The 14,244-nt window shown below is 42.0% G+C and overlaps 1 protein-coding gene across 2 annotated transcripts in view; it reads left to right on the top strand.

Moving 5' to 3' along the window:
- Positions 1-14,244, top strand: part of CEP85L (centrosomal protein 85 like) — a 177,582-nt gene that overhangs the window by 23,299 nt on the left and 140,039 nt on the right. Inside the window, exon 2 of one of the 2 annotated variants that reach the window (XM_056856535.1) lies at positions 7,353-7,514. The gene's annotated coding sequence lies outside the window, so the exon portion shown is untranslated. Of the gene's footprint in view, positions 1-7,352; positions 7,515-14,244 lie in introns of those variants that run through there. The other variant, XM_056856534.1, reaches the window with a different exon arrangement.

Below are 14,244 nucleotides of genomic sequence, written 5' to 3'. Positions count from 1 at the left end.
TGCAGGCAAATGAGGTGGTAGAATTTTGAAGTGGTAGAGAAGCCTGATGCAGACTGCAGGTGGTGAATTCCAGATCAGAGTATGCCTTTTCATAGAAAACTAGCACATCAGCACTTCCTGGGAAATCATAAAAAGTCTGTGGACATAGCATATCTTGATTCCAGCAAGGCATTTGACAGATTTGCATTATGATGTTATGGTTCCAAAATGGTGAAATGCACGCTAAGTGATAATGCCTTCAGGTGGATTCATAGTTGGTTAGAGAACCATACCTAAAGTCCTCTTCAATGGCATTTCATCAGTCTTGATGCAGGTCTTGAGTAAGGTGCTGCATTGCTCTGTCCTGGGCCTTGCAATCTTCAGCATTTTTTCTATTAGCAACTCAGATGAGGTGATGGAAGAAATCATTATCAGATTTGCAGATGACACAAAACCAGGAGAGTGAACTAACACCACCAGCCTTCAAATTGTGTCTGGGCTTGGTTTTGTTGCCTGCCTCTGCATCACGGCCATGGTATTCCTTGTAGGTCTCCCATCCAAATACACGCCACGGTCAAGGCTGAGAGTGAGTAACTGGCCCAAGGTCACCCAGCAAGTTTCCATGGCAGAGTGGGGATTCAAAACTGGGTTTTCTAGACCCCAATCTGACACTTTAACCACTACACCATGAAGGCTTGGTAGCCAGCCATTATTTTCTTCCACCCAGCTCTAAATATTACCTGTGGATTTGTTGGGGTTTTTTTGCTGTCAAGTCACAGCTGATAGATGTTTTCAAGGCAAGAGACATTCTGAGGTGGTTTGCCATTGCCTGTTGCACTATGGGGCATTCTTCATGGTAGATTTTGCTTCTGTTTTGCCACGGACTAAAGAAAAACACGATTTAAATGTTTTTTTCATGGCCGCGATTTATCCCCATCAATTATCTGTAGTTTTGGTTTTTCATGGGAACAAAGCACGTTGTATTTGACAACGGTTTGGTCTGTCCCTTTTGCAGGAGCCCTCTTCTTCCAACAGGCTCATTGTTTATGCCTGCCCCCAGCTCCGCCCCAACTCCGCCCAGCAGAATACCTTGTGGGGTTCACCAGCCCAGCGCAAAAAACAAGCACCAGTCCCTCTGGTCTCCTCCATTTTTCTTCCACCCTCGCTCTGTTCTGCTTTGGGAACAGCCAGATTCCAAATTGGGGGGGGGGGGGGAGGCAGCGCTTTCCTCAAAGCTTCCCTCTATTTTCTATAGGTGTGGAACCCATTGCCCTTTAATGATAGACAGGATTGTGGGGGGGCAGGGAATCCATGTGCCCAGAGAAGTGTTTAGCTGAAAGTGGGAATGGGGGGTGGGGGGAGAGGAAAGAAGGCCCCTGGATTGCGCGCTGGCCATGATCCAGCCACATTGCATCGTGAAAGACAGAAGGGCTCCTAGCTTGCGTGCCAGCCCCAATCCAGCCAGTGTGCATGGTGAGGGGGGGAGAGGAAAGGCCGCTGGATTGCGCGCTGGCCATGATCCGGCCACATTGCATCGTGAGAGACAGGAGGGCTCCTAGCTTGCGTGCCAGCCCCGATCCAGCCAGTGTGCATGGCGAGGGGGGGAGAGGAAAGGCCGCTGGATTGCGCGCTGGCCATGATCCGGCCACATTGCATCGTGAGAGACAGGAGGGCTCCTAGCTTGCATGCCAGCCCCGATCCAGCCAGTGTGCATGGCAAGGGGGGGAGAGGAAAGAAGGCCCCTGGATTGCTCGCTGGCCATGATCCGGCCACAGTGCATCGAGAGAGAGGAGGGAGATAAGAGGAGGCTAGCCGCCCCTCTTCAGAAAAGTGATGGGAGGGAGTTTTGACTTGGGTTTTCCGCTCTCAGGATGCACATTTCCCCCATCCGATTTCTCAAAAATCCCCCCTCCCCTTTGGGGCAGAAGGGCCAACAGCCCCTTCTCTTGAAGATCCCCCCCACTGCCCTAGACTGAGCTGCCACCACCACCACCCCCAGCGCGCGAGGAGCACATGGCGTGGCCCCGCCAGTCTCCCCCTGGAGCCGTCCGTCCAATGTCCCCCTGGGCTTGGAGGTGTGGGCCCAGCTCCAAGACCCATCCTGGGCGAGGGACTGGGAAGGCGTGCAGGGACGGAGGGAGAGAAGTGCCAGGATTCTAGGCAGGCAGGCAGCCAAAGGGGCGGTATTCTTGTCCGAGCGCAAAACTCCCCCAGCCAATCACCGTTCTTGGGGGAGGAGAAAGGAGACGTCCTGGGGAGCGAAGCAAACATTTTTTCATGGGCAAAAGTGGTTTGGATTGCCTCTCTTTTAACCCGGCTTATTTTGCTAAGGGGGGGAAACCACGGATCTGCAGTGAATAACCAAAATTTGACTCCGATGCAAATCAGCATCGAAACAGCAGCACATGTCCGTGAAGAATACCTCTATGATAATTCCTAGAGTAACTGATCCTTATCCTGACAGTGTTAAAGGGAAAGCATTCTTTACACTTTTAATTTTAATTTTTTTATTAACAGCTGGAATTTGGACTCATTGGGTTGTATCCAGTGCAAAATTTCTGCTTGCGCTAGAGGTCGTGTGAGAGCAGATGTGAAGAAAAATGTCAGTGGAAACCTCTTGCACGAAATTAAACGTACCGTTTCTGCTTGCACAAGATCTCGAGAGATCTTTAAGACGCTCTCGCTATAATTGGTACAGGTGGTTGTGAGGTTCAGTGGAAAAATTCTCGTTATGACTGCCCCTGTGTGTTAGGGGATAGTCAAATAATGATACAGATAAATGCAAATTATAATGGTATTGCTTCACCCAGGATTCTTACATGTCTCCAGACTGTATGTCAATGGAAATACCATTATACTGAATTACAGCTGTGTTTCTGAGACAGAATTTGGGTAACCTAGTTCTGTGATGGCTAATATGCCCAATGGATGTAGGTGAATTGCCCTCTGACTCTGCCCTGCGTTACAGTCTCATGTGGTGGTACTATGGAGCCCAAGACCGTAATAGCTTTTTCACTTCATTTGCAGTAATTATCCATTGTGTCTCACCAAGGGTGGATAAAAATCAATGATTTAATTTTTTCTAAATCAGACTTGTTATTTAAGTTGGATTAAAAAAATTAAATCAATTTTTAAAATAAATGTTTTTAAAACATTTAAATTGGATTTTTAAAAAATTAAATGCTTTTTGCGGAAAAATCTATCTAAATAGTTTTTTGTTTAAGGTACATTATAGTCCAAAGGTTATTCATCATGAAATAAGGATTAGTTTTCAATTATGTAGCATGAGGCTGTATAGTCATGGAATGTTTGATTTGAGGAGTGGTGGTAAATTAATTCCATTAATCCACTCACAATGTCATTCCAGAGATTTCTGTAAGATTATTTTGGGCAATTTTTCTATCTAGAAAATATTATTACAGGTGCTTGGTTTTGCAGTTCTCAAAACTGTGAATTTGTGTTCCTAGTTTGGGAATATTTTAATGATGTTTCTCCACCTTTGGGTAAGCCAGGAATGCATGCAAAATACAAACACTGCAACAAAGAAATGCAAAAAGCTGTGCTGCCGACTGTGGTCCAGGGATGCTGGCATAAGTCGCCCTACTCCAGCATCCGTGCTAGTTTGCACAGGGCAAGTGGCATGGACACCAACGTAGGGGTCATGCCGGCTCTTATGGGCATTCTTCCCCCCTTTCAGTCTCTATATAGAAAGCCATGATTTAAATCTAGACTTTCTGACTAGTGATTTAAATCATGAGTAAAATCAATTTGATTTAAATCCAAATTCACCCTGGTCCTGTCATTACAATGAACTATAGTGGCCAAAATGTGGCCAACATGCAATGAACTCTGATGTTGTTCTGGCATTGCATTTTCTATACCTAGTCACAAGCATTTCTGATAATGATGTAAGTAAAATAAGAATTCATTTTTGGTTAGCGTTATACTGCCATTTATTTTATTCTAGATCAGCCTCGGAAGTAAGCCCACTAGAAATTCTAGCCCAAAACATTTGTGTTAGACCATCTTCTCACGCTTAACCTGTACAACTGATTTGTGGCCTAAAAGAAGCCTCCTTTGTAAAGGCTTTCAATCCTGGTGGCAGTTGATGCTCACTCCAAGTGAGTGGCTGTTTGAAGTGTGTTTTAGATATATTCAGCTTTTATGCAGGTACTGTTTGTGAATCTCTTTTCTACACTAACATTAGGGTTGCCAGGTCCCTCTTCACCACCAGCGGGAGGCTTTGGGGGTGGAGCCTGAGGAGGGCGGGGTTTGGGGAGGGACTTTAATGTCATAGAGTTCAATGGCCAAAGTGGCCTTTTTCTCCAAGTGAACTAATCTCTATCGGCTGGAGATCAGTTGTAATAGCAGGAGATTGCCAGCTAGTACCTGGAGGTTAGCAACCCTAATTAACATGGATGATGCAAAATCCTTGTATATATGGTTATAAATGTGTAATTCCCAAATTTTATATTTATGTTGAAGCATTTTTTAAGACTAAAGCTGAAGTCCTGTGGGATGTCTCTCATGAGATAGCCAGTGTAGTGGTTAAAGTGTTGGACTAGGATCTGGGAAACCCAGGTTCGAATCCCTATTCTGTCATGGAAGCTTACTGAGTGACCTTGGACCAATCACACACTCTCAGCCTAACCTACCTCATAGGGTTGTTGTGAGGATGAAATGGAGGAGAGAAGAATGATGTAAGCTGCTGTGGGGTCTTCATCGGGGAGTAAGGGGGAATATAAGTAAATAAATAAAATAGTTAAGAGGCCAGTGTGATATCTTGTTCCCTCTGCACTGAGCTCCTTATCATTCTGGTCATGGTGCCTCTCTGGAGGTCCATCATTCTAAACAGAGACCACGCTGCATCTCACCTTCATAAGCCCTCTTCCATGTACCTGGTCTCAGTAGTAGCAAGAGCAGAGCTGGGGAAAAGGGGCTTTAGCAAGACTGGACTGTTGGATGCCCTAAATTGGGTGTGTGTGTGGATTCTACTGAAATTTACCGTGCTTGTCACAACAGTGGCACGCTGGAAGTGAAGATGCCTTGGAGGGGAAGGGAGGCTACTCTGGATTCTCTTGAGAGGTTGCAACACACCTTGCTCCATTCCCATTGGGTAGGCTTCAAAATTAACCATATTGGATTGACTTCTGAGCAAACTGAAAAAAATACTTTTAAATCCATTTATATTCTTAGCTTTTTAAGCCTTCTGTAAGAGAGAGGTGTGTGAAGTAAATTTATCCATGCAAAGATCTGTGTGAGGTTACATAGAATACTTAGCCTCTGTCCTAATTGTGTATAGACGATGAATACAAGTGTCTTAATATTGATTTTGTACAGAAGAAGTACAGTTTCAGAGTACTTTTTGGTAACATGCTTCTGTCCATTTTTTTACAAAATAAACTAGAAGTGTTAATTATGACTCTTTGATAACAAAACATTAGTTATATCAGAACAGGAATTCCCATTTCTTCTGTCCTCTGAAAATCAGTTTAATCAAATGGTTGTTCTTCATATGTAAATAAGACAAATTACCTTCTGACACAATTAAGAAATTGGGATGGCGACAGGCAAACCCTATTGAGAATTATTGGAATTATATGTGCTTAAGGCATGGCTTCAGTTGGAATCTAAATTCAGACCTTGGCACAGGTGGCATAATCCTTTGTCAGCAGTATGTAGTATTGTCCCATCCTTCTGTTCCCCTAAACTGGGTAAATTTGGCAGTTGCTTGAAGCAGGAACAGCAGGACAATGAAAACATCCTGGCAGCCAGCAATAGGCTTCCTTGTGCAGCATTGGCCATATTATGCTTGCTTCAGCAAAGTTATGTACATGGAACTTTAGGTGAAGTTAAATAGCCTTAGAGGCCAACAAGATTTTTGGGCTATAAGCTTTCGAGAATCAAAGCTCCCCTTGTCAGATGCAAGTCAGAATGAGGGGCAAAAAATTATCATCAGATGCTATTTTTCTGTCCCTCAGCATTTCTCCTTTGCTCTAATCAAGCAGAGTACAATGTACGTTATACCTTTGCATCCCGAGTCCCTTCTTTGCAAGTCCCCTCCCACGTTCCGACTGGGATATAAAGACTTAGGCATCTCCATTCTGACTTGTAGCTGACAAAGGGTGCGTTGACTCTCGAAAGCTTATACCTTGAAAAACTTGTTAGTCTTTAAGGTGCTACTGGACTCGATTCTAGTTCTACAGCAGGCTTAACATGGCTACCGTGTAAAACTAGGTGAAGTGAAAGTGGTTTCTTCTATATTTCTGAAATTAACTATGATGTGGAAATCACGCTGAAGTGTGTGTATTTCTTTGTGCATGTGGCACAGTGCAAGATTTCCTAAAAGCTAGTTGTTCCATGCTGGTGCTGATATTTAAAATCACCAAAATCTTTTGATTACTTGCACTTGCATGTGTTAGGCTGTAATATGTCCAGCTTTTACTGAATTTAAGGACTTTTGTATTCTCCATTGTGATTGCAGCTGCTTAACAAAGGCCATTTATGCATGGCTGTTTCCTCGAGGTCACTCTGCCGACTACTTTGGGGCTTTGCTTTGATTATGCATGCATTTTCCCACCAGCAGAGGTCGCCTTGCTCTCCCTGTGCATTTCAGCACACGTTTTCTGGATGCTGGCTAAACACGCATCCTGAAAACGCAGGAAAAACTCGCAGAAACATGAGGGGAGAGCGAGACAACCTCTGACGGTAGGAAAAAGCACACATAATCAAAGCAAAGCGCCGAAGTAGTCGGCAGGGTGACCGCGAGGAAACAGCCATGTGTAAATGGCCTCAGTGGTTGCTGAAAGTTGCGTTTTGGTTAAGGGTCTTATGTACTGGATTAATGGATGGAAACAGTTTAAAACCTTTTTTTTAATACCTTGGAATTTGGTAAGCTAAATTTTATTCATTTTTAATTGTAGCTCTCTTCACAATTATTTTAGCCAAAAAAAAATCAGGCAGAATGAGCCTTTTTAAATCCTGAATAAAACATTCTATATGTTAAAAGTCATGGTTTCTTCCTCCTCTCAGAACTGCTAGTCTTTCTGGTGAAGGAATATATACATTTTTAAAAAGTGAATTTTACAGTATGTAAAGCCCACTCAATTCTAGTTGCGGGCCGGGATAAGCAAAAAAACAAAACAGAACAAAAAAACCCACAGTGAAATGACTGGATAAGGCAATTTGGCACTATATTAGCAAAAAGCCTTTAGTTTGTATAAACAAATCCATGTGTGGCTTGTGTAATTGCTGCAACTTTGTGCCAGATTATTGTCTCGTGCAACAGCATCCTGATTGTATACATGTGAGGCCTTTCTTCATAAATCTGTTTCTTGCTACATCGTGTGAAGCTGACTGGATTTTCTCTGCAGGCTCAGAATATTCCTCATCGGGATGGTTACCTGGTACTGAATCACTGTGGCAAGCCACGACAGGTCCATCAAGCAGTCGAAGTACCCATATCAGAAGACACAGCATAGCTTCTGACAGCGGGGACACTGGCATTGGAACCTCCTGTTCTGATAGTGTGGAAGGTGAGTAGACAGGGTTAAAACCAAAGATTGCTGCTTTTATGGAAAGTGGGAGAAAAGAGTGAGTCTGAAATGCTTAGGGGCAGAGTGTGATGTAAAATATGAATGATCAGACTTAGCTGCTGAATGATCAGACTTAGCTGCTGAATTAAGAGTCAGAGGTTTTCCTGGTTGTGTGAGAGGGACAGTGCCATCCTAAGAGTGACACCCTTTGAAGCCCATTGATTTCAGTGGATTTAGAAGTGTAATTCAGTTTAGGATTGCCCTGGGAGTCCCTCAGTTAGAGCTGAAACTGAATTATTGTTCAGTAATCCTTAGTTATTATGAGGGAAACAAAGTCAATTCTACATTTAAATATATAAGGTCCTCAAAGTGTAAATGATCATATGATGCAAATTTCGATTATTGCTTCTTGCTTTTTTCCATTTTAGTATCTTACAAAAATTAGTAAAATTACATTTGGAAAAAACATGTTAAATTGATAGCAACAGAATGGGAAAAGCTCTTGAGTTTGATTTACTGAATTTACCCTGTAGTGCTTGAGAAGCAGGAGGGGAGGGCATTGTTTTTCCAGTGTCCTATATATTCTTATCTAATGAATTGTCCCAGTGTAATGCTGTTCCCTCACTTTCCATAACAATCTCTTGCTGTCACTGTTTAATATTACTGTTGCATTTCTTCAGAAGACTCTAAACAAAATTATTGTTAAACAGGAACAGTCTGTTGAGCTGCTGAGAAAATGGTTGTCAGAAGTCAAATATAACAGGAAAATTAAGCTGTTACAAAATACAAGGAAATATCTTCTGAAGCTGCATTAACAGTATGATCATAGGCAGGACATAAGATATCATCACTTCTGCCTTGGTCAGGAGTCACCTGAATTCTTGTGTCTGATTTGGTCATATTGTTGCAGTAGTATGCAAAGAAACAGAAAAGGATCCTGAAGAGAAAAAAATTGATGTACAATATATGATTTACAAGAAAGGACTTAAATAAGTTTGTATGTTTAAGTTAGAAAAAGGAAGTTGTAGAAAGGAAGGGGGAGCAAGATAAGCATTCTAAAAGAAAAAAGAAAAAGATGAATTCTGTAGGGTCATTGAAAGAAAATGAGATCTGGGATATCGAGGTTTGAATTTGATACCCGTAAACAATTTGAAATTGTAAAAGCATTTTTATAATAGAACCTTGCTCAGCCTTCTTGCTTGAATGTTTTAAAGAGTAAACCAATGGCTGTGTTGCCTTAATTCAAGTGGTTTCTTCCACTTTTAAACTAATAAACAATGATCAGGAAATGCTTGTGCATATTTTTTTATTTTAAAGGGAACTTGCAAGGCTCTCGCATGGTACGTATGTCGTTTGTAAACAGGTATCTGTTTCCAAGTACAGAATATCGTGTTACAGGTGCCCATTAACTATGCTAGTTGCTGCATCATGAGAGAACTGAAACATTTTGTTCATTTCATCATGCACTGACTGGTGAGCCAAACAAGTGATGAAGTGATCAGATGACCACTTGGCCATGCAGACTGTTCCAGTGCAGATACATTTCATCATGTTCCTTCAAGCACTGCACACGTCTTGAATCAGCTGAAGGTCTGGGACACTATGTGGCTGTAGTTTAGAATCTTGTTTGACCTCCTCTTGTTTGCCAGTGTTTTTTTTTCTTTTCTTGTTTATACTTCCAGTGAGAATGAAATAAATCACTTCTACTGGTGCCTCTAATCTACATTGTTTTCTTGTTGTTACTCTCCACCATTTTACTGTTTTCTGGCTGACATTCTTGGATAAAGTGAGTTTTCAAGGGAAAAGGGAAAATGTTAGGAGGCAAAAACAGGAACTTTATTCTGAATGCAATGATTTCCTTTTGGTCAACACTGAATAGGCTTTGCATTAGCCTTTTTTGGAGAAAATATTAGGATGCAGCATAATTTATGGTGTAATCTAGGTAGGCTTCCAAGAAGTTCACCCCCCAAGCTGGTACTTAGCCATGTGCTCTCCATTGCAATGCTGAGAAGGCAGGACATAGGCAAGTGATGGCAGAAAACACAATTGAACATCCTGGCAAATTATTATAGTTGCAAGGCCTTAAGGAAAGGAAATTGCACTGTCTGAGCATTTGAAAGTATGAAAGGTTAAACAAACCTCATATTTTGTCTATTTTAAATGTAATTAAATTAAGCTATGTAATTTAATTATGTATAGTTTTTGTTTCACAGTGTGTCTTTACGCAGTTACCTTAACTTTTCTTCCCTCTAGCCAACAGGCATATTCGTTTGCCAAATGAGGCAAGAAGTGCTATATGCCCAATTTACCTTAATAGATTGACAAGGATAAGATATTCTAAGAAATATTCTTGTATAATGAGAAATTTAGTTTGCTAAGAATTCTTACATTCATTTTTCCTCTTCCCAACATTAAAATGTTTACGCTGTTTGCAGTTTGAGGGCAATGAGTACATACACATTTTAGGATTTTATTGTTGCTAGAAAGTGGTGCAGTATTTTGGAGAATTGCTATATTTTGGAAAAAAGCTATATTTACAGGCCTCCAGAGACTTCTTAGAATCATAGAGTTGGAAGGGACCACCAGGGTCATCTAGTCCAACTCCCTACACAATGCAGGAAATTCACAACTACCTCCCCCCACCCCCAGTGACTCCTACTCTACGCCCAGAAGATGGCAAAATAAACACACAACAAAAACAACCCTCCAGGATACCAAGCTAATCTGGCCTGGAGGAAAATTGCTTCCTGACCCCAAAGTGGTGATAGGCACCACCCTGGGCATGCAAGAAAGGGCCACGAGAGCCAAACACTGTCGCGCACAGCTTGTCTGGACTTCAGGAGTTTACCTGGCAGCAACTTCACACCACGCAGTTCTGCTATGTACAGTTTATTTACAATATCTACACAGAGTTCTTTGGCTGTTAACATTCACAGCTCTGAGCAACAGCATGCTCCGCCAGCATATATATTTCAGGCAAGAGGTAACTTACATTCACTATACAGACTTATATACACATTTATGACCAATCACAGTTCACCTGAGATGAGTCATTCTGGAAATCCCCATTCCTGGCTGTAAAAACTGGATCAGACCAGCATCATCACATGACTTAGCTGTCACTCTGATCAGTATGATCTGTTTAGCAAACTGCAGACTAGGCATAACTTTGACATATGTTGACAAACACTGACGCAAATCTTCCTGCCCTCCCTCTCATTATCTGCCTAAGATTATAGAATCAGCATTGCTGACAGATGGCCATCTAGCCTCTGCTTAAAAACCTCCATGGAAGGAGAGCCCACCATCTCCCAAGGAGGCCTGTTCCACTGAGGAACCGCTCTAACTGTTAGAAAGTTTTTCCTAGTGTTTAGCCAGAAACTCTATTGATTTAATTTCAACTCATCGGCTTTGGTCCGATGTTCTGGGGCAACAGAAATCAACTCAACACCATCCTCTATATGACAGCTCTTCAAGTACTTGAAGATGATTATCATATCCCCTCTCAGTCTTCTCCTCTTCAGGATAAACATACCCAGCTCCTTCAACCCTTCCTCATAGGACTTGGTCTCCAGACCCCTCACCATTTTTGTTGCCCTCCTCTGGACACATTCCAGCTTGTCTACATCCTTCTTAAATTGTGGTGCCCAAGACTGAACACAATACTCTAGGTGAAGTCTAACCAGAGCAGAGTAAAGCAATCCCATCGCTTCATGTGATCAGGACACTATACTTCTGTTGATACAGCCCAAGATCACATTTGCCTTTTTAGCTACTGCATCACACAGCTGACTCATGTTCAGTGTTTTGTCTACTAAGATCCCTAGATCCGTTTCGCACACACTACTGCTAAGACAAGTCTCCCCCATCCTGTAATTATGCATTTGATTTTTCATACTTAAATGCAGAACTTTACATTTATGTCTTGAAATTCAATTCATTAGTTTTAGCCCAATTCTCCAGCCTGTCAAGATCATCCTGTATCCTGGCTCTGTCTTCTACCTTATTTGCTATCCCTCCCAATTTAGTATCTTCAGCAAATTTAATAAGCATCCCCTCTATTTCTTCATCCAAATCCTTTATAAAGATGTTGAACAACACAGGGCCCAGGACAGATCCCTGAGGCACTCCACTAGTCACTCCTCTCCAAGTGGATGAGGAACCATTAACAAGCACTCGATTTACAAGATTGTAATTTCCAAAATTACATGGTCACTACTACCCAGGATGCCCACTGCTTTAACCTCATCAACCAGTTCTTCCCTGTTGGTGAGAATCAAGTCCAAGAGAGCAGACATCCCCCTTGTTTCCCTCCACCTTCTGGAAAATGAAGTTGTCAGTAAGACAAGTCAGGAATTTATTTAGCAGAGTTGGACTTCCAGCAGATATCCGGGTAATTGAAATCTCCCATGACCACTGTTTCCCGTCTCTTTGAGAACTTCATTGAGAGTCTTTGGAGAGCCCCCCCCATTCAGAAATTCCAAACATGCTTGTGTGTATAAGAAGTGTGTATAAAGTGCCGTCAAGTCGCAGCCGACTTATGGCGACCCCTTTTGGGGTTTTCCTGGCAAGAGACTAACAGAGGTGGTTTGCCAGTGCCTTCCTCTGCACAGCAACCCTGGTATTCCTTGGTGGTCTCCCATCCAAATACTAACCAGGGCTGACCCTGCTTAGCTTCTGAGATCTGACGAGATCAGACTAGCCTGGGCCATCCAAATCAGGGCCATAAATGCTTAGGGGAAAGTTATTCACTTAATCAAGTCAAAATAATTTATTATGCGCTGACAAATTTTAGTAACTAAGGGAGGGAAGAAGGAAGAGAATTTTTTTTTTAAAAAAATCATTTTTCACTTTTTTGGACAGAAAATCAACTACATATTTGACCTGAAAGTACATACTATAAAGTTGTCCAACATATAAATTGCCCCAAACTTGTAGTTTGTTTTTCCTTTCACGGTTCTCCCAATACCATGACGGTAGCATGGTACAGCAGGTACAGCAGGATTCATATGTCCAATTAATGGCAGCTGTTTTTGTTGGAGAATTCATTTCAACAGCAACATACTATATTTTTTCCAAGCGTCTTGGAAGACCTTTTAATAAATAAATAATGCAAGTAGACTATGAATACACACTTATTACTCTACAGGGAATCTTGAAAAAGTGTCAGGCCCCTACTTGTAAATGACAAATGACTTGACCAGATGGTGAGATTCCAAATCGAATTTAGTATCTGTTGTTACCGTCTTGATCTTGTTGTGCTGGAGCTTGCTGCATTGATGCTTCTTATTAAACAGTAGTTTATGCTAAATGTGAGTTTGATGCCAATTCAGGCTGCTTATGAAGGAAAACATTTCCCACAATTTCATGTCAGCATGTGTGTGTGTAACAAACATCCTGAGAAATGGCATATTTGCCCCTCATAATAAACCCATTAGAAAGGACAAGATTACCATACTGAATTGCACTTGCTTTGGACCCTTTTGCAAATAACTGGTTTTAATCTTTAAACCCTCAGACATACCTCTTTCTCTATGAGACATGGTTTATTAAATATGGATGAGAAATATCAGATTGTAAAGCTTTACACATTAAAGGTGGTATATAACTGACTGATAAATCCTGAAATTGCAGCAGGGTTGGTATGTACACAGTCCTGATACCTCTAGGGTGCTTAGGGATTTATACGTCGGCAATAAATCCTTTGAGGATATGCTGGATCCTCTCCTCAGAAGCATTCCGGCATCCTGAGGTAAGGGACGAATCGATGCCTCCTTGGTCCTTGCATCATGATAATGCCAGGATATAGTGGATAAGACTGCAGGGCTGCTCCTTTCCCTTTTCTCATCGCTGCTCTGACTTGCTGGGCGGGGCCTCAGCCCCTGTTTTGGTGGTTCCTGGTCAGGAGGCAGGACTTTCATGCCTGGTATGTGGATGCAACTGGTAGAATTCTAGCGCTAGACCGGTGCAACATGAATAGGAGACATTCTTATGTAATGTGCTTTGTGCTTCCTTATTGCCGCAGCATCACAGTGAGCTGGACGGTTGGCATTTACTCAAGTAGTTTTATTCCTGTTCATGCTGTGTTTTGCCCATCTTTTCTTTTTCTCTCTCTGTGTGTTTCTCCCCCCCCCCTTTTCATCTGTTTCTTTTACATTCTCAGATAATATACCAGGGGTCACCATATGACCTTTGTCAGCAGTTGTGGCCTAAATATGAAAAAGGCCTCAACTAAATTAGTTGCTTGAGATTTGTTTTCTCATGGAAACTGCAAAACAATGTAAGCAGTGTTTAAACTGCCTGGGACGGAAGAGAAGCTGAAGTCTCTCCCTTCCCTTGTGAAAGCAAAATTTTCAGCAGTGTGTGCCAACAGCAACTTTGCTAATGGAAAGCTTTTGCTTTCCCAAATACCTGGTCAAGAATTAAGTGCTCAAGACTGATAAGAACAAAATTAATAAACACCACTTTTTATGTACAGGCAATTTAACCGTTTCAAATCAATTCTGAATATTGTTAAAGTACTGTAAGCTCTAGTCCCATGATAATCCCATAAACAGGCATCCACAGACGAGTAGTCCAAAGAAAGTTGATTTATTGGAATATCCACAAGTTAACAGAAGCTAAGAATCAAATGGACACTAATGAAAACTATAAGCACGGTACAGGGCATTTATGAAAGAGCATAGGGCAAATCAGGGTAGATCTGGATGCCATGGCAACCCCCCCTCTC

The sequence above is a fragment of the Euleptes europaea genome, chromosome 10 (assembly GCF_029931775.1).
Source record: "Euleptes europaea isolate rEulEur1 chromosome 10, rEulEur1.hap1, whole genome shotgun sequence".
Classification (NCBI taxonomy): domain Eukaryota; kingdom Metazoa; phylum Chordata; class Lepidosauria; order Squamata; family Sphaerodactylidae; genus Euleptes; species Euleptes europaea.
This window is presented reverse-complemented; position numbering and strand designations above follow the sequence as displayed.